The sequence below is a fragment of the Caretta caretta genome, chromosome 12, assembly GCF_965140235.1.
Source record: "Caretta caretta isolate rCarCar2 chromosome 12, rCarCar1.hap1, whole genome shotgun sequence".
NCBI lineage: Eukaryota > Metazoa > Chordata > Testudines > Cheloniidae > Caretta > Caretta caretta.
This window is the reverse complement of record NC_134217.1, coordinates 871,423-890,391: the sequence shown is the minus strand read 5'-3', so window position 1 is coordinate 890,391 and position 18,969 is coordinate 871,423. Positions and strand designations below refer to the sequence as shown.

The following is an 18,969-nucleotide window of genomic DNA, read 5'->3' as shown; positions in this document are numbered from 1 at the left end:
GCACCTTAGAGACTAACCAATTTATTTGAGCATAAGCTTTCGTGAGCTACAGCTCACTGTGTGTGTTTTCTATATTTTTATTATATTTACAATAAATGTGGCATTTTGCCTTGTCCCTTTTACAAGATCCTGTTGGTCTTATTTTATTAGTATAACACAGACACCCTCCCCCAGTTCTCCCTGCGCCCTGGGCTCACATCTGGGTGTCTCCCGAATCCTTGGCGTTGTCCAGCATGTCTCCCTCCAAAGAAGTCACCTGGCCTCATCTTAGACGCCATCTTTATATTGCTCTTCTCCGTCCCAGAGCTCCTGCTCTGCTCCTCAGACCCATCTGTCCTCAGCTCCGCAGGCAGAGGGGAAGGGGCACCGTGGGAATCACACACGCCCCATTCCAGACACCCCATCGCATCCACAGGGCTCCCAAACCAGGATGCCAGGCCCCACCCCGAGGGAGCAAAAAGCCTTTGTGAGCCCAGCACACACCAGACAGGAAAAGATTAACACCCACACCCAGCTGTGACGGTGCTCCCTGTGAGCGCCAGCTGAGGTCACTCAATCACGGTGAACTGCAAACAGACCAGGGCAGACAAACCCCAAACACTGGTGGATATTCCAACAGTTAGATTTACCCAGCCAGCCCAAAACAGCTGCTATAGCACCTCCCTGGTTACTCAGACGTCCAAATAATTCAGTTCCCTTAAGGTGCCCAGCCTCAGGCCTCCATCCAGACACACATGTCAAGCATATGATGATCAATTCTGAAAATCTTCTTTCATCACACAAAAGAAATGTTCTCCTGACCCCAAAGGACCAAGCCCCAGACCACGGTCAAATGAGAACTCAGATCTTTCCTCAAATACACGCTTACAGTCAATTCTTATTAACTAACTAAAATTTATTAAAAAAGAAAAGAGAGATAATTGGTTAAAAGATCAATATACAGACAGACTTGAGTTCAATTCTTGAGGTTCAGACACACAGCAGAGACAAGCTTGTAGTCGCCAAAAGTCCTTTTAGAAATAGTCCACAGGTTACAGTCCGATGTCCATATTCAGGGTGACTCCAGTCAATGACTGGGGATCTCAATCCTTATGGCTCAGGGTTTCCCCCTCTTGAAACCCAAAGCAGGTCTAAGATGAAGAAGGATCATGTCCCAAGGTTTTTATACATTTCCTGTCGGAGAAAACAATTGGCTTAACTTTCCTTCTTCCAAACATCATGGCAATTAGCACAGGATAATTTATCCATTAAACAGTTCAGATACAGGTGATCACAACCTTCAAAGAGACACAGACAATAATACTATGTCACTCAAGAGTCTTCCTAAATGTTAATATTCCTTTTTTGATCTTTGAATCAAAGCTCTGGCCCTAGACAAGACTTGTTTGCTTACATCACAAGACCTGAGCAAACATCTACTCTTCTACCTCTAACAATGCAGACTTGCATTTCAAAGCTCTATTCAATTACATCTCTCCCTACCCAGTCTTTAAAGTTTGGGGGAGGAGGAGGTCAGGGGCGGGGTGATGAGAATGGTGGGGAGAGGAGGAGGAAGTTGGGGGAGGGGTGCTGAGTATGGTGGGAGTAGGAGGAGGTTGGGGATGGGTGCTGAGGGTGGGGGGAGGAGGCAGTCGGGGGAGGGGCGCTGAGGACAGGGGGGAGGAGGAGGTTGGGGGCGGGGTGCTGAGGACGGGGGGGAGGAGGAGGTCAGGGGAGAGGTGCTGAGGACAGGGGGAGGAGGAGGTCAGGGGCAGGGTGCTGAGAATGGGGGAGGAGGTCGGAGGTCGGGGGCGGGGCACTGAGGATGGGGAGGGGTTTGGGGGCAGAGGGGGTTGTGGGGCGCAGGCTCCAGGAGGGGTTTTGGGGTGGGAGGGCGTGGCAGTTGGAGGTTCGGGGTCCAGCCGGGTGGTGCTTGGCCCAGGTAGCTCCCGGTTGGCAGCTCCGCGGGACTCAGGCTGGCTCCACACTCAGGGGGTGACTCCAGATTCACCCCGAGGCAGCTGATCCTAATCTGGGCAGAGGCCCCAACTCTGTGGGTGCTCTGGGGCTGGAGCACCAGGGGGAAGAAGAGGGGTGCTCAGCACCGACTGGGGTGACCAGCCATCAGGTGACCAAGGGAGCCCAGCTAGCTGGTTGGGGCAGGGTGGTTTACGGGGGAAAGCCCCGACAGGAGACAGGGGAAGCCAGGACAACAAGGTGGGGTGGCAAGTGGTGACCAGACTCTCGCCACCAGGGTCTAGTCTAGCTCAGGGTCCAGCTCAACTTCCTCCCTGCGCCACTGGCCCCCTAGTCCACTTCTGCCACCAGGTCAACCCAGGAACTAAGGCAGGAACGGGGTGAGGCAGCAAGTCAAGCTGAGCAAGGCAGGCAAAAGTGCATCTTGCCTTCATGGGCCTCTCACAACGATGTCCTTTTTGTGTGCTATGGCTGACAAAACATCCCTGACAGAGAAGCAGCAGGCCAAAGGGGAGCCATGCAGCTGCTGAAGTAGCTCAGTTGGGAGTGCGTTAGACTGAAGATCTAAAGGTCCCTGGTTCAATTCTGGGCTATGGCAGGTCCTTTTCTCCCTCTTTGGTGCAGAGGTGGCTTGTTTTCTGGAGCACAGCAGCACCTTTACCTGCTACAGTGTCCAGTCCAAAATATCAGCCCCCCGGTGCAAAAACGCTACCTTAGGATGTAAACAGGAGGTTTCCAGCACTGGGATACCTGACAGAGAGCTCACTGGGGGGAGTAACAGCTGCTGACTCTGAGGGTCCTGGGCTAAATCCACTTGCAGGTGGAAGTGTTTCAATTTATTTCACTGAGAATGAGTAAGGTGACGATTTAATCACAGGTATTTTTCGTAAAAGTCACGGGCAGCTCCCCGCCCCACCCCTGTCTCCAGGTCACCTCCGCCTTTTCCTCCTCCCCTGAATGCACTGCCCCGCTCTGCTTCTCCGACCCCCCCACCCTGGCTTCCCTCAAATCAGCTATTCGCGTGGGAAGCTGGGGTGCTGAGAAGCGGGCGGCAGCTTCGCGCTCAGGTCCAGGGATGCGGAGGTGAGCTGTGATGGGGGGGCGCAAGGAGGGCCGCCCGAGCCGCAGCAGGTAACACGGGGGGGGGGGCACAGGGGAACCGCTCCTCGCCCCAGCTCACCTCTCCCACCCTCGGCCTGAGCGGGAAGCCGCGGCCTGCTTCTCAGCCCTCCCCGGCTTCCTGCCGAACAGTTAGAATAATAGAATCATAGAATATGATAGTTGATTCATGGGAAGCCAGGGCGGGGAGGGGGCGGAGAAGCAGAGCGGGGCAGCGCGTTCAGGGGAGGAGGCGGAGCGGAGGTGAGCTGGGGGTGGGGCAGGGAGCTACCGGTGGGTGCTCTGCACCCACCAAATTTTCCCCGTGGGTGCTCCAGCCCTGGCGCACCCACGGAGTCGGCGCCTAAGGCACCACTTTTGATGTGCTCAGTGGGGGGAGCGGCTCCCATCTTCCCCCAGTAGCTCCTACAAGGCAGCTGCCCCTCAGTTGTGTCGTGCATCCAGCACCCGCAGAACATGGCCCTGATCCCTGTGTGGGACCCAGCTGTGCTACTGCAATCCCCATAACAAGGATACCCGCCTCACCCAGCTCCGGGCCACTTGGGGGCAGTGCAAAAGAAATCCAATCTACTGTCAAAGCATGGGGGAGAGGGCGAGGGTTTGGGGATGGCAGTGCTGGGTAATTGCAGGGTATCTGCCAGGTGGTATAAAGTGCTGCCTAGAGCTGCTATTTACCCCTTTCCCTTGTAAAAACTGACTATTTATTCCTACCCTTTGTTTCCTATCTGCTAACCAGTTACTGATCCATGAGAGGTCTGGAGCCATCTGGAGCAGCTCGTAACTGTGAGTGCCAACCTCAGGGCAGACTGTTAAGGAGCAGGTCACAATCCCCAAATTGCTTGGGTGTTCTATACTTAGATTTCACCAAGTATCAGTGTCACTGAGTCCCTGGGCGATGCTCTGGAACTGCTCCCCATGAAGCCAGGCAGGACTCTGGGGAAGTCTCCTCTCTGGGAGCAGCCTGTCTGCAGGACACACAGCTCACCCGGCTTCCACCTTCCTGGGTCTGACCTCGGAGCATTCAGCATCCTCTGCCCCCCCATGCGCTTTCCACAGCGAGTCCGCTCAGGCGGGGTCCTGGGGGGGCCAGAGGGTCCTGCCCCCCAACTTCGCAGTCAGACGTAACTCTCAGCCAGCCAGTAAAACAGAAGGTTTATTAGATGACAGGAACATGGTCTAACACAGAACTTGTAGCTGCAGAGAACAGGACCCCTCAGCTGGGTCCATTTTGAGGGGCCAGTGAGCCAGACAACCACGTCTGCACTTCACTCCATGTCCCAGCCAGCCCCAAACTGAAACTCCCTCCAGCCCCTCCTCCTCTGGGCTTTGTTCCTTTCCCGGGCCAGGAGGTCACCTGATTCCTTTGTTCTCCAACCCTTTCACTCTCACCTTGCAGGGGGGAAGGGCCCAGGCCATCAGTTGCCAGGAAACAGGGTGTCGGCCATTCTCTGTGTCCAGACCCTTACACACACCTGCCCTCTAGATCTGCAATGATCATATCCCCTTACCCCACCACCTAGATACTTAAGAACTGCATAGGGGAAACTGAGGCACCCCCACACTATTCAGAGGAAACGTTAAGAACAGTCCCACTTCAGATTATAGGCGATGTGCCTTTTTTGACTTTTTAAACCAAATGTGCTATTTTGGGATAATTTAAGTATTATATGCAGAGGACTAGCTTGAATACAAATGTTAAATCTGTTCCTATCACTTTAATAACTGAGACTTCCTCTATCTGAGGTCTATCTATTCAACTGATTTTTGGAATCGGGAGATGGAATAGCAACTGGCTCCATCCACTGCACACATCACCCTGTTATTGCAGGACTGAACCTCCAGGACCGGTGGACCTCCGTATGGGGAGAATATCATGGTTGAAGAGTAGCAAAGAAATGTGATGTTGTCCATGTCAACATTTGGTTTGTACGAAGAGTATGGTTTGAGTCATTTCTAACCCTTTGGTTAGTTATTAGTAACATCTTATTATTAGGCCTCTCAGTTGAAAGGCTGCTCTTGCAGATTTTCCTTTGTCATTGTTTGCAGGTTAGTAACCAGTTTAATAGTTTCTTACTCTATTCTATTTAGGTTCCTAAACCGCTCTCCTTAGAACCCTTCCAGAACTGATAGCATGCTGCAAGATGCTCTGAGGCGAGCACCTCCCACGCCCCGCAGCTGCCCAGGTCCCCGAAGCTGGTGGTGCTCTCGCTGCTCTACACACCATCAAGAGAGGAATCTCCATAGACGGGACCAGCATCTCTCCAGAGACCACCCAGAGGGTCACCAGCGCCTCGCCGGATACCTGTCTAGCATCTGAAACCACCCAGAGAGACACCAGGTCCATGCCGGATGCCCGCCCAGCCGGACCTCTCGACCCCACCCGCCCACATCAGGATGAACCAGCCAGCGATACCACTGATGCTGCTGGAACCCCCCCCTCACTGCGGACATGCTCATCTCCCCATCTGCTCTCCGCCCCGAAGCTTCCACCTCCTCGGTGGCATCACCAGGCACCTGAAGAGATGCCACAGCAAGAAGGTCGCCTTCAGCTGTGCCCTCTGCAGCCTGCCCTTCGAGACACAGAAGCAATGCAAGATGCACCAAGTCACCTGCAGGAAACGCCTCAAGGGAACAACACAGTCTCCTGCCCCGGCTCCCAGCCCTCCTGCTGCGCGCCGGCCCACTGCTCCTGTGCCTCAACAAAGAACAGCGATTCTGCAAGCTGCCATCAAGAAGCCTGCCCCCATCACCAGGCCAGTGCAACGGGGTTCTGCAATCAAGAAGGTACCTGCTGCCTCGGGGAAAACCACCCAGGTCCTCGCCAGCAGGAGGCCCGTCTCACCCTCTCACACTGCCAAGCAAATCTCCATAGTGAGACGACTCAGTACTACCCTGCCCCCTGCCCAGCACATCCCCGTCCCCAGAAGGATCAGCGCCCCATTGCGCAGAGCTGCTCGAGATACTGTCGCCAGAAGAGCCAGCGCCACCTCTCAGACCGCCCCGCGAACTCCAACTGCCGGAGGAGCCAGAGCCGCCCCTCAGACCGCCCCGTGAACTCCAACTGCCAGAGGAACCAGAGCCGCTCCTCAGACCGCCCCGCGAACTCCAACTGCCGGAGGAACCAGAGCTACACCTCAGACCGCCCCGCGAACTCCAACTGCCAGAGGAGCCAGAGCTACACCTCTGACCGCCCTGCGAACTCCAACTGCCAGAGGAACCAGAGCTACACCTCACACCGCCCTGCGAACTCCAACTGCCGGAGGAACCAGAGCCGCTCCTCAAACTGCCCTGCGAACTCCAACTGCCGGAGGAGCCATAGCTACACCTCAGACCGCCCTGCGAACTCCAACTGCCGGAGGAGCCAGAGCTACACCTCAGACCGCCCCGCGAACTCCAACTGCCGGAGGAGCCAGAGCCGCCCCTCAGACCGCCCTGCGAACTCCAACTGCCGGAGGAACCAGAGCCGCTCCTCAGACCGCCCTGCGAACTCCAACTGCCAGAGGAACCAGAGCCGCTCCTCAGACCGCCCTGCGAACTCCAACTGCCGGAGGAACCAGAGCCGCTCCTCAGACCGCCCCGCGAACTCCAACTGCCGGAGGAACCAGAGCCACCCCTCAGACCGCCCTGCGAACTCCAACTGCCGGAGGAACCAGAGCCGCTCCTCAGACCGCCCCGCGAACTCCAACTGCCGGAGAAACCAGAGACGCTCCTCAGACCGCCCCGTGAACTCCAACTGCCGGAGGAACCAGAGCGACCCCTCAGACCGCCCCGCGAACTCCAACTGCCGGAGGAACCAGAGCCGCTCCTCAGACCGCCCCGCGAACTCCAACTGCCGGAGAAACCAGAGACGCTCCTCAGACCGCCCCGTGAACTCCAACTGCCGGAGGAGCCAGAGCTGCACCTCAGACCGCCCCGCGAACTCCAACTGCCGGAGAAACCAGAGCCGCTCCTCAGACCGCCCCGCGAACTCCAACTGCCGGAGAAACCAGAGACGCTCCTCAGACCGCCCTGCGAACTCCAACTGCCGGAGGAACCAGAGACGCTCCTCAGACCGCCCCGCGAACTCCCACTGCCGGAGGAACCAGAGACGCTCCTCAGACTGCCCCGTGAACTCCAACTTCCGGAGGAGCCAGAGCCGCTCCTCAGACCGCCCTGTTCTTATCAGTTTAATAGCTGATATGTCCTTTATTTGAGGACTGTCTATTAAATTGATTTTTGAAACAGGGGGATGGACTAGGAGTTTGCTCTGTCCACCCCACGCATCGGCCTGGTATTGCAGTGTCTCCAGGAACGGTGCAACTCCTTTTGGGGAGAATCTTCTGGTTAGAAAAGCAGAAAGTTTTACTGTGACAAGGCTTCTTGAGAGCAGATTTCTTCAAGGGGCTGGAAAAAATTGGAACATTCTAGTGCTTTACTTTCTTTATGACAAACTATTGTTACAATTTCTTGGGAGTGTTTTGCGAATCGATAGACGTGAGGTTCTTTGTCTTACTAGAGGATTGTTTAAGAAGTTGGGATCTTTCTCTCTCATAACACTCAGACCCGGGGCTGAGTGTTTTGAGAAAGACTTGGAGAGTTGGAGGGCAGAGAGTGAAGAGTTGGAGGACATAGTCTCCCCACCTTTAAAAGTTGGGGGCCAGGCCCCACTCCCTCCCCCACCCATTCCAGCACCTCTGCTTCTGGGACTATTTTATTCTTCAGCCATCTCTCTCAATTAACCATTTCCCGCCTTCAGCTCAGTGACAGCCCCACACTCTTTGCTTCCTACACGCAAAGATTGACACAGAGACCTTGCAAGGAAAACCTCCCCAAGGAGTCAGAAGCACCTGAAGTGCTGGAAAATAGAGGAGATTTGACAGTGGGACCCAGAGAGGTTCCCCAGCAGATGAAGGGGATCCCCTGCTGCCCAGGATCACCAATTGTAGGGAAGAACCAATTGGGTTTGCTTTTGGGAAGCTGCCAGGAATCAGATCTAAAATCATTATTCAGTCTGAGATATGGTTACAGCATCCATAACCCCAGTGTCACAACTCTTCAAATAGCTAGAACCTTATATTTTACTAGCCACAGAACGAAAGGGATTTGAATTAAACCCCTGTTCAGAGTCAAAGAGGAGTGAGGGATCTTGGGGCTTTTCATTTCTTAGCCTCTGGCACCATCGCATGGCCATTTCAGTTTACTCTTTATAACAGTGGTCACCACCCGTCGATTGCGATCAACTGGTCGATCCTGGAGCCTCAGCCAGTCAATCCCGATCTCTGGGCCGCTAAAAGTCCAGCAGCGCAGCGGGGCTCAGAGGCTGCCTGCCTGCCCTGACCCCGGGCCCCTCCCAGACCCGACTGGCTGCTGGCACATCTCTGGGGCCCGTGGGGAAAGTGGGGGGTTAGGCAGCTCCATGCCCTGCCCCCACCTCCAGAACTATCCCCGCAGCTCCCATTGGCTTGGAACCGGCCAATGCAGCTGTAGGGGCGGTGCTTGCAGGTGTGGTCAGCACACGGAGACCCGCTGCCCCCCTCCCTCCCAGGGGTCGCATGCATAGACGTGCCAGCAGCCAGCTCCTGACTGGGAACCACCTGTGGTAAGCACCTCCCAGCCGGAGCCTGCACCCCAAACCCCAGCCCGGGGCTCCCTCCAGACCCCGCACCCCAACACTCTGCCCCAGCACGGAACCCCTCCTGCACCCAAATTCCCCCCCCCCCAGAGCCTACACCCCATAGCTCCTCCTACAACCCAACACTCTGTCCGAGCCCGGAGCCCCCTCCTGCACCAAGCTCCCTCCCAGAGCCTGCACCCCTCACTGCCTCCCACAACCGAACACTCTGCCCCACACGCGCACGCTGCTAGGCACCAGCTTTGGTAACAGCACATCAGTCTCTAGGTGTCTCTGTGGTGCAAGGGGTCAGCGTGTTTGGCTGTTAACCAAAAGGCTGGTGGTTCGAGCCCACCCAGGGACGGTGGTAACCCTGTGCTACTTCTTTGCTCCTCAAGACCTGCTGGGAGCCTCAAAGTTTCCCTTTTGCCACCTGAAAACTGTCCCTCTTGGCCTCAGTGGTTTCAGCTGGTGGCCCTCAGAGGGCACTGGATGCGACCCAGAATCCCATCTCCCCGCAGCCATACCACGGGCTTGGGCTCAATCCTCACGGCAGAGTGCAAAACCTTGAACCTGGTATGTTTCGCTCCCTTCCCGCCTCCACTCAAGTGGCAAGGGAGAAACGGATGAGACGCGCCGGCTCGAAGACGCCTCCCTCCCACTTCCCTGTTGGCTGCGCAAAGCCCTTGGCCCGCCTCATGCCTCGTCAGGGAAGCACGGCCATGCTGCCCCAGCCTGAGTCCCGGCCACAGCCTAGCCCACCCCGGCTCACAGAGTGCAGAGCCCCGCGAGTCAATGGCAGGTCAAGTCGGGAGCGTCGGCTCTTTCCCCTGACAGCCGCACAGAGCTGTGTAGTGTCCCGAGAGCCTCCCTCCTGTTCTACGCAGAAGCCGCCTGCCGGTGCGGGTGGGAGAAGCGGACGAGGAAGCACGGCTGCCTCCAGCTGGGACAGGAGCCCTCACCACAGAGCCAGAGGTGCCGGGGAGCTCCCTGGCAGGCCCCCGCCTCAGCCACCTCCGGCCTCATGGCCAAGGCTCTTGGCGCTCTGCTGGTCGCCGACTCACTTGAAGGCCCAGAGCAAAAAGAAACAAGTGCAGCCCTAGCACGGGACGGTTTCAATCCATTGACTTGTAGGTTATGGGTCCAGCAAGCTGCCGCTGCGCCACTCTGCTGGGTCTTCACCCACAGCCCCTGGTATCTGGATTTAGGGGCAGATTAACCTTTTGTGGGCCCTGGTGCCAAACATATTTGTGAGCCCCTATGTCGTCATTGTGGGCTCCGAGCATGGGTCTGGTGTGGCAAGGCCATTGGTGACCTAGTGTCCCCGGTCCTGAATCTCAGAGACATTTTTCATTTTGATCACACACCTCTACATGACTAGCTGCATTGCCATACACAGCTCCCTCAGCCCCCAGTTCTTCTTACTGAGCTCTAGCCATGTGGGTTTACCAGTGTCCACAGTGAGCAGAACTTTCAGAGTGATCAGGGAAGCTCCCCACAGATTTATCTCCTTCCTCATTCAGACCTTCTAAAGCCACGTCTCCAGTGCCACCCCATGTCACCAGTCACTCTGTGTGGTCCCACTCTCAGCTCAAAGATCCAAAGCCAGCAGATACCTGGTCAGTTCTGACAAATCCCTTCCCCAGCACCCATCCTGCCATTCGACCAAGCCCCTTGCCAACACCATTTCCCCAAAGTGAGGACTTAGCCCTTGGGAATCTGAACACACCAGCCTTTCTCCCTCTGCTCCCATCTACAGGTTAGTCTACTACCTGGTCACCACCACCTCTCCCCATGCTTGTTTCCTTTCTACTTTGGACATGCTCCCCAACCAGCTGGGACTATTCTCCCACTGCAAGCCTCACCTGCTTTCTCATTCCCTGATCCCCTTGACATTCCTTTCCTATGGGTGACCTCTGTTCCTTGAGGTTAATTCCACTTTCTTTATCCGCTCCTAGCTTAATGGCCCCCAATAGTCACAGAGCCACCTGCAGCTTCTCTGACTATAGCCATGGGGCCAATTGTCAGAGGCCAGCCTTAGATAGCCGCAGCTACTAGTCAAGGGAGGGGTGGCAATTCCAAGGCTGAGCATGCTTGAACCTTGCAACGGCGGCACTAGGGCCTCTAAATCCTCAGCACTGGCCCTAGGCAGCTGCAGACTCTGCAGTTAAGCGCTTCCCTCCTCTAGGCCATGGCTTTAAGTGCCTGAGATGCCCATCACCTGCAGCAGAGGCCACCAATTCCCACGCACCCTTCAGCTAGCACGTAGTTGTGCAGAAAGTGCAGCCTGGATGATTTTGGAGGCTGAGGTACCAGGAAGTTCCCATCCCTGAGCAGCAGCTCTGCAACAAGCTCACATGGCCCCCCTCCGCAGTGGGCCCAGGACCCTGGGAAGACAGTGGAGTTACCCTGTGTATAACCAGTTCTGTCCAAAGCTTGTTGAAGTGAGTGGGAGTCTTTTCATTATCTTTAATGGGCTGCGTACAGAATCAAAGGACCCCATTCTCGACTCTGGGAGCAAAGCGCATTCTGTGCTGTACTGGTTTACTATGGTAACAGGAAGGTCTCACACTCCCCAGTGAATAAGCAACACCTTCTACAACACCTAACTTTTTCTGAGAGGCCTCCTGCCCAATTACGAAATGTAAACCTGCTTCGCTTACAAGGGCTGAAAATATCTGGTAGTGTGGTCACAAAAGCAAGGCCCTTCTGAATTCAGGAGGAATTTTCGATGTGCACAGAACACAGATGGGACTGGTCCCTGCACGGTTACAGAACTGCGGTAAAGTGGAACAATTTTCAGCTTGTGTGATTGGAGGATATCTGGATCCATATGATAAGACTGTCCTACATAAATGAGGAAAAAGTGAGGTGCTTTTGTTATTCTCTTGTTCCACTCTTTGTTTCTGTGGGGAATTTGCCAGTGCAATATGACTGTCTTCCTTTTCAACAATCAAAACTAAAACAAATGAGAATGGCTGTTGAAAATAGCAATTCCAGTCCAAGTTAGCACTGGGGAGATGCCAGCATTTGTTGCTCAATTTTATTCTATTTTTTCCACAGCACGTTTCAGTGGATCAGCATATTTGATTGGGGAGAAATGAAGTAACAAGCAGCCCAAATTGAGCTTGAGCACTCCTGAGTTTCGAGAATGTTCAAATGTGGAAGGCAGGTGCTCAATTCCCTTTCTGAATATTGGATAAATCAAGAAAGGAAAAGCCAATTTCTGCTTCCCTGGCTCAGAATGGAAATCCTCCTACGGGCCTGGTACTGTATCTACAGCTGCCCAGGTCCTCGAGTAGAGCCTCCCCTCCCTTACTTTTCATTTTCACTTCTTGTGGGATCCACAGACCCTCCCTTGCTAGGCTTCAGACAGAGAGGGGCACTGTCCATTCAGTCCACCCAGTTCCTCCTTTGGGGGCTGCCAGGCGAGGTCACACCAGCATCCCTCATCCAGCCTGGGGAAGTCTTTGAGGGTGATATCTGGACCAAAGCCTTCTACTCCTTGGGCACACTTGTTCCCCATTCACAGCGCCACCCCCTTCGAGCAGCCAGCTCCCCATTCACAGCAAGCTGCAGCGCATGGGGTCTCAGCTACCCCACTCCCTCCTGCTCCCTTTCCTGTGGATGGTGGCCAAGGGAATGCTGGGAAATGTAGTTCCTTCCCTGCTCCAGGGCTGGCTCTCTAGGCAGGGAGCTGGCCAAGGAACTACAGCTCCCAGGGCCCCACGGGCTCTCAGCTCCCAGGCTGGATCCCTGCTGCTCCGAGGCTCCACTTCGGCAGCGCTGCCAGAGGGGAGGAAGCAAGTCTTATGGGCCCCGTCTGAGCTTGGGCCTGGCACGGTGGAGCCATTGGTGCCACGGTGAATCCGGTCCTGTCCGGACTAGCGCCTTGCAAGCTCTAGCGTGGGCAGGAGATCTGCAGGCTGCACAGCCTTGGTAACAGCAGACAGGTCTCTAGGTGTCTCTGTGGCGCAATGGGTCAGCGCGTTCGGCTGTTAACCGAGAGGATGGTGGTTCAAGCCCACCCAGGGACGCTGGTAACCTCGTGCTATTTCCTTGCGCCTCAAGATGTGCTGGGAGCCTCAAAGGCCCCTTTTTGCCACCTCAAACCCGACTCTCTTGGCCTCAGGGGGTTCAGCTGGTGGCCCGCAGAGTGCACTGGGTGCGAGTCAGAAACCCATCTCCCAACAATGGGTCTTACCATACACACAGTAAGCAGAGTGATCACTGTGAGCTCACAGGTGAGCTATTACCAGCAAGGGGGGGGTGGGTCGGGGAGAGGGGAAACCTTTTGTAGTGATAATCAAGATGGGCCATTTCCAGCAGTTGACAAAAACGTCTGCGGGAGGAAGGGGATAAACATGGGGAAATAGTTTTACTTTGTGTAATGACCCATCCACTCCCAAAGTCTCTATTCAAGCCTAAGTTAATTGTATCCAGTTTGCAAATTAATTCCAATTCATTTCAATTCAGTAATCTTTCGCTGGAGTCCAGATGATGAAGATGTCAATAATATAGTGCAAGTAGAGTAGGGGCATTAGGGGACGAGAGCTGAGGATGCGTTGTTCTAAATCAGCCATAAACATGCTGGCATACTGTGGGGCCATGCAGGTACCCATCGCAGTGCCGCTGATTTGAAGGTATACATTGTTCCCAAATGTGAAATAGTTATGGGTGAGGAAAAGCCAGAAAGTTCAGCCACCAGGTTTGCCAGGATGTCGTTCACTCAATTCCCTCTGCTGTCCAGCAGGTGGCGCCGGAGAGCGCCGAGCTCGCTCACTTCCTTTTCTCGTGTCAGCTGACCCCGAGTTCAAGGCACCAGCCGGGCGGGATTCCAGCCGCAGAAGGTCCCTTCTCCCCGGGGCTCAGGGAGTGCGGAGCATGGGGCTGCTCTGCGGGGACAGACTTGCCCACTTGGGATGTTAGCGAAAAACATTCCTTCTTGGTTGAGTGAAGGGCAGAGATCTGCACTTAGCCTGCCCGGAGTGCGGGGTCCCCCAAACCGACCCTCACTCGCTAGGCAGGCATCACCCTTCAGCTGGGGGAAAAGGCCACACGTCCCCACTCCCCAGCTGTGCGGGGGCAGAGAGCCAATGAGACCTTCTAGTAACAGGGAAAGAGAATCAAGCCTGTGTTTGGGAAAACCACATGACCACATTCAGGGCCGTCCCTAGCCATTTGAGTGCCCTACGCAGCCCGCCCTCTGGGGGGCTGTGTGGGGCCCCAGGCCTCCCCCTCCCCCCACGGTCTGGGAGGCAGGAGCTGTGGGGGCACTTTTGGGGGCCCCACAGGCATTAGCGGGGGGCGGGGAGCAGCCCACTCTGCTTCCCTTGCCCTGGACCCAGCTGTGTCGCTCGGGAGGTGGGGTTGGGGAAAGGGAAAACCGCCCCAGCCCGCACTCACCGGCCGTGGTGGGACGCTGAGCAGCCCGGCCCCAGCCCAATCTACTCCACCAGCTCCCAGCCCCGGCTTCCCTCCCACTTCCCTGTTGGCTGCGAAGGGCGACCATGGCCTGCCCCAGCTGACGGAGAGCAGAGCCCCGCGACTCAATGGCAGGTCGAGTCAGGGCTGCGTAACCCACCCTCCCGGTCCTCCGGGACTGGGGCGGCTGGGGCCGTGCAGCCCACTCTGGGCCTGGGAGGAAGCCTGGGGGCACAAGCCTCTGGCAGGAGCTGGCTGCTGCAGTGGGGGGCCGGCTCTGGGCTCCAGCGGGGTTTGTGGAAGGGGCGGGGCCTCAGGTGGCAGGGGCGGGGCAAGGGGTTAGTCTCCCCCAGCTGGTGGTTCATACCCCACCCCTGGTGTTGCAATGAAAGAGGCTGCCCACTATGCACTTGTAGCGAGGTTCCCCCATTACGTGGCCGTGCAAAGGCTGCAGGAGACAGGCGGGTGATGGCAGGGGAAGGGGCGACGCGGGAGACGGGCGGGCGACGGCAGGGGAAGGGGCGATGCGGGAGACAGGCGGGCGACGGCAGGGGAAGGGGCGATGCGGGAGATGGGCGGGTGATGGCAGGGGAAGGGGCGATGCGGGAGATGGGCGGGTGATGGCAGGGGAAGGGCCGACGTGGGAGACAGGCGGGTGATGGCAGGGGAAGGTGTGTTGCGGGAGACGGGCGGGCGACGGCAGGGGAAGGGGTGACATGGGAGATGGGCGGGTGATGGCAGGGGAAGGGGCGACACCGGAGACGGGCGGGTGATGGCAGGGGAAGGGGCGATGCGGGAGACAGGCGGGTGATGGCAGGGGAAGGGGCGACGCGGGAGACGGGCGGGCGACGGCAGGGGAAGGGGCGATGCGGGAGACAGGCGGGCGACGGCAGGGGAAGGGGCGATGCGGGAGATGGGCGGGTGATGGCAGGGGAAGGGGCGATGCGGGAGATGGGCGGGTGATGGCAGGGGAAGGGCCGACGTGGGAGACAGGCGGGTGATGGCAGGGGAAGGTGTGTTGCGGGAGACGGGCGGGCGACGGCGGGAGAAGGGGCGACACCGGAGACGGGCGGGTGATGGCAGGGGAAGGGGCGATGCGGGAGACAGGCGGGTGATGGCAGGGGAAGGGGCGACGCGAGAGATGGGCGGGTGATGGCAGGGGAAGGGGTGACATGGGAGATGGGCGGGTGATGGCAGGGGAAGGGGCGACACCGGAGACGGGCGGGTGATGGCAGGGGAAGGGGCGATGCGGGAGACAGGCGGGTGATGGCAGGGGAAGGGGCGACGCGAGAGATGGGCGGGTGATGGCAGGGGAAGGGGTGACATGGGAGATGGGCGGGTGATGGCAGGGGAAGGGGCGACACCGGAGACGGGCGGGTGATGGCAGGGGAAGGGACGATGCGGGAGACAGGCGGGTGATGGCAGGGGAAGGGGCGACGCGAGAGATGGGCGGGTGATGGCAGGGGAAGGGGTGACATGGGAGATGGGCGGGTGATGGCAGGGGAAGGGGCGACACCGGAGACGGGCGGGTGATGGCAGGGGAAGGGGCGATGCGGGAGACAGGCGGGTGATGGCAGGGGAAGGGGCGACGCGAGAGATGGGCGGGTGATGGCAGGGGAAGGGGTGACATGGGAGATGGGCGGGTGATGGCAGGGGAAGGGGCGACACCGGAGACGGGCGGGTGATGGCAGGGGAAGGGGCGATGCGGGAGACAGGCGGGTGATGGCAGGGGAAGGGGCGACGCGAGAGATGGGCGGGTGATGGCAGGGGAAGGGGTGACATGGGAGATGGACGGGTGATGGCAGGGGAAGGGGCGACGTGGGAGACAGGCGGGTGATGGCAGGGAAAGGGACGACGCGGGAGACAGGCGGGTGATGGCAGGGGAAGGGGTGACGCGGGAGACGGGTGGGTGATGGCAGGGGAAGGGGTGACATGGGAGATGGGCGGGTGATGGCAGGGGAAGGGGCGACACCGGAGACGGGCGGGTGATGGCAGGGGAAGGGACGATGCGGGAGACAGGCGGGTGATGGCAGGGGAAGGGGCGATGCGGGAGCTCCCAGCAGCAGGGAAACAACAATGCCGTGGAGCAGCAGTGACGCAGAGGGAACAGGGCAAACTGAGAGCCAGTTGAGGGAGTGGCAGCAGCAGAAGCTGAGGTATCGCTTGATGCCTTCCCCTCCCTCCCCCACCCCTGGGGTTTGCTGACCGTGGGGAGTGGGGGTTAGGGGAAGGAGCGCGGGGGGGGGTCTGTTAAAGGAACATTGGATGGGACTGTCACACAGCAAGGGGAGAAACTGAGGAGAAGGACACTGCCCAGCGTACTCTGGGGTGGGAGTTTTGCTTATGATGTAGATTTGAATTTGTGATTGTAGATTTGAGTTAACTGCAATTAATCGACAGTCCTCATTTTTACTATATTAATTAAACCCATAACTTTATTTACTCAAGCCTAAGAATTAGTGTCACTTAATGTTTCTCTGTCCTAGCAAGAATGAACTGGATTTTGTGACTTTGTGGAAAATGCAGTGAGATTAAATGTGGGGAATTCAGTCTCTGTGTTTGTGAGTTGATGTTTTCCTCTCACGGTTCATTGCACGCACTGAAATGCTCAGAGAGATCTAAGGGCTGATGTACTCTGGACACTTAACGGGCAGAGCTACGTCTCTCCGGGTGTGAGAAATCCACCCTCCTAACCGATGTCATTCAGCTGACCAAAGCCCTGGCGTGGATAGCGCTAGGTGGATGGAAGAATTCTTCTCTCCACCTGGCTACTTCGGAGATGGGAAAATGCCTCCGATCAACGTAGCAACTGTCTACTCCAACGTCCTACAGCCATGTTTTAAGTGCAGACAGCCTACGGGCAGGTCTACATTACGGGGCTCAGTCAACCTAAGTTACGTAACTCCAGCTACGTGAATAATGGAGCTGGAGTTGATGTAGCTTAGATCGACTTATTGCGGTGTCTGCGCCGTGCTGGGTCGACGGGAAAGTTTCTCTTACGACTTACCTTGTGCTTCTCCTTCCGGTGGCGTACCGGAGTCGACGGGAGAGCGATCAGGGGTCGATTTAACAGGACTTCGCTAGACCCACTAAATCGACTGCCCCCCCCCCACCCCGGTGGATTAATTGCCACGCATCGATCCACCGGCACATAGAGATAAGCCCTAAGAGTGAGACCAGCTCTGGGTCCCGTTGGCACTGTGGATGCTCAGACACTGACCTTGCAACAAAGAGATCATGCTAAAGCTTCCATAGTCGGCAGGATTCGAACCTGCGCAGGGGGCCCCGAGTGGATTTCTAGTCCATCGCCTTAACTGACTTTTCAGTTTTTCTCACTACGTTATAGTTCTGTACTCTGCGAGTTCTCACTTCCCGTTGTTTGCCCAGACCAGCTCCCCCAGCACACTCACTGCTGTGCCATTCTGCACCTGTGTCCAGGCTGAAGAGCGAGAATTTTTGCCCATTTCCCGTCTGGCTGGAGCACGATGAGAGTGTGTTTGTGTTAATGCCATTGCTGTAGACTGTTCATTTCCAACTTTGACCATTCACACAGTCCCTTTCCCATTCAAATCTCCAGCCACTCAGGGATTCCAATAGCAGGGGTCAAGTTTTCTCTGGGGCACTGAAATGTCTCAGGGCACTGGTGCGTGAACTCAGCCTTGCGTTCCAGCCTTATTGTTTCACGGACTAACAGCAGCAGCAGGAAGAAAGAGCTGAGTGTTCCTGCTCCGTACAGAGGAGTTTGATTTTGCTGCTTTCAATCCTTGGGCTCCACCGGGACAAGGAACAATTCAGATGTCACTGAACTGAAGGTGGGAGATGATTTGCTGACAGGGACGGCTGTCTCCTATTAAAGGTGTTTATCTGGTACCGTGTAGCAGGCAGGCCTTGTTCCCAGGTCTCTCTGAGGAAATAAAGTTTCTGTGCAAAATACCACAACTTGTAACGGAGAGGTGGGAAAGGCGATGGGACCAGGACATACAGGATGAAACATAACATGGTTCTTTCATGTGCATTAACTCTGAAAAGGGATTGATCTCCACTCCATTGTACCTGAAGGGATGTTTAGTTTTACCCTGGGTAAAATACAAGGCTGAAGTCATTTTATGGGGGGTGACACTAGGATTCAAGGGTTAGTTAGTGTGATAAAAATGGTTTAAAAAAAGTCAGTTTAAACGTGAGCTACCTGTTATCAAAGGCGTTTTCCCCCGGTCAGCTCCAAAAGTTCTTCTAGAGACACCCTGGGTTCCACTGCAGCAGCCAGCTCCCGCCAGAGGCTTGTGCCCCGAGGCTTCCCCCCAGCCCCAGAGTGGGCTGTGCGGCCCCAGGCTCCCCAGCCCCGGAGCACGGAAAGGGCGGGTTATGCGGCCCTGACTCGACCTGCCGTAGACTCATGGGGCTCTGCACTCCATCAGCCAGGGCGGGCCAGGCTGCGGCCGGGACTCAGCATGGCCACGCTTCCCTGACGAGGCATGAGACACACCAAGAGCTTTGCGCAGCCAACAGAGAAGTGGGAGGGAGGTGTCTTCTAGCTGGCACGTCTCGTCCATTTCTCCCTTGCTGCTTGGTGGAGGCAGGAAGGGACCAAACATTCCTGGCTGAAGGTTTAGCCCTCGACCTTGAGGATTAAGGCCGAGTGCCCGGCGTGACTGCTGGGAGATGCGTTTCTGATTCGAACCCAGCGCACTCTTCGGGCAACCAGCTGAACCCCCTGAGGCCAAGAGGGATGGCTTTGAGCTGGCAAAAAGTGGCCTTTGAGGCGCCCAGCACATCTTAAGGAGCAAGGAAATAGCACGAGGTTACTAGCGTCCCTGGGTGGGCTCGAACCACCATCCTCTCGGTTAACAGCCGAACGCGCTGACCCATTGCGCCACAGAGAC

At 56.6% G+C, this 18,969-nt stretch overlaps 5 non-coding genes and 1 pseudogene across 5 annotated transcripts; 5 read left to right on the top strand and 1 right to left on the bottom strand.

Annotated features, from left to right (window-relative positions):
* The first annotated feature begins 2,481 nt into the window (after window positions 1-2,481).
* TRNAF-GAA (transfer RNA phenylalanine (anticodon GAA)) lies at window positions 2,482-2,554 on the top strand. Its single transcript has one exon. It is a non-coding gene; the product is annotated as a tRNA-Phe (tRNA).
* Window positions 2,555-4,752: 2,198 nt separating this feature from the next.
* On the top strand, window positions 4,753-4,933 carry LOC142068689 (U2 spliceosomal RNA; annotated as a pseudogene).
* Window positions 4,934-7,188: 2,255 nt separating this feature from the next.
* Window positions 7,189-7,379, top strand: LOC142068688 (U2 spliceosomal RNA). The gene has a single exon (XR_012664622.1). It is a non-coding gene; the product is annotated as a U2 spliceosomal RNA (small nuclear RNA).
* A 1,576-nt stretch (window positions 7,380-8,955) lies between these two features.
* TRNAN-GUU (transfer RNA asparagine (anticodon GUU)) lies at window positions 8,956-9,029 on the top strand. Its single transcript has one exon. It is a non-coding gene; the product is annotated as a tRNA-Asn (tRNA).
* A 3,599-nt stretch (window positions 9,030-12,628) lies between these two features.
* TRNAN-GUU (transfer RNA asparagine (anticodon GUU)) lies at window positions 12,629-12,702 on the top strand. Its single transcript has one exon. It is a non-coding gene; the product is annotated as a tRNA-Asn (tRNA).
* Window positions 12,703-18,895: 6,193 nt separating this feature from the next.
* On the bottom strand, window positions 18,896-18,969 carry TRNAN-GUU (transfer RNA asparagine (anticodon GUU)). The gene has a single exon. It is a non-coding gene; the product is annotated as a tRNA-Asn (tRNA).